Genomic DNA, 987 nt, shown 5'->3' with positions numbered 1-987 from the left:
AATTTTCTCATTTGTAAAATTTGGATAATAGTTGTATTCTTTCTTTCTTTTTTGCAGGGCAATGGGGGTTAAGTGACTTGCCCAGGGTCACACAGCTAGTAAAGTGTCAAGTGTCTTGCCCAGGGTCACACAGCTAGTAAAGTGTCAAGTGTCTGAGGCCAGATTTGAACTCAGGAACTCCTGAATCCAGGGCTGGTGCTTTATCCACTGCACCACCTAGCTGCCCCCTAATAGTTGTATTCTTTACCTCACAGGGTTGTTGTGGGGATTATGGTATGTTAGTGTTTGGGGGGACTTGTGAGGGGGTTTGAATCTTGGATTTCTTGGGGTCCCACTACATTAGAATGTTTTGTACTAGGTAAATGTGAATTGTGATTATTATTATTGATCCTACCTGTATCCCACTTCCCTAAACACACTTTGCCTTTATTGGTCCTCCCATCTGCACTAAGAACATGAGATGATCTACTCTGCCCCTTTCTCTAATTCTGTCTTTTTCCTGCCAGGATCATCTTTGGATAAGGAATTGGTGGGTTAAAATTCATATAACAAAACTTTGCCCATTTTCTTTTTTTTTATTGTTTGTTTTTTGGTGAGACTTGCCCGGGGTCACACAGCTAGTAAGTGTGTAAAGTGTCTGAGGCCGGATTTGAACTCAGGTCCTCCTGAATTCAGGGCCAGTGCTCTATCCACTGTGCCACCTAGCTGCCCTAACTTTGCCCATTTTCATGTTCTTTCTCATTTTAAAGATAGACAATCTATAAAGGCCTTGAACTTTTGCCATGTTCATCTTCCTTGTCTCCTGTGACTCCAGGAAGCTTCTAGATACCTTTTCCCTCCTAAGGCCCCTGAAGGAATAATTTATATGGTAATTCAATGTATTTTTTTCATGGGGACAGGATGTGAGGGGGACATTTCCTTTTTTTGTTCCTTTCCATCTGAGTTTTTGTAGGACATAGGGGAAGCAGTTTATTTTGTAGGATTAAG

The sequence above is a fragment of the Dromiciops gliroides genome, chromosome 4 (genome assembly GCF_019393635.1).
Source record: "Dromiciops gliroides isolate mDroGli1 chromosome 4, mDroGli1.pri, whole genome shotgun sequence".
NCBI lineage: Eukaryota > Metazoa > Chordata > Mammalia > Microbiotheria > Microbiotheriidae > Dromiciops > Dromiciops gliroides.
This window is presented reverse-complemented; position numbering follows the sequence as displayed.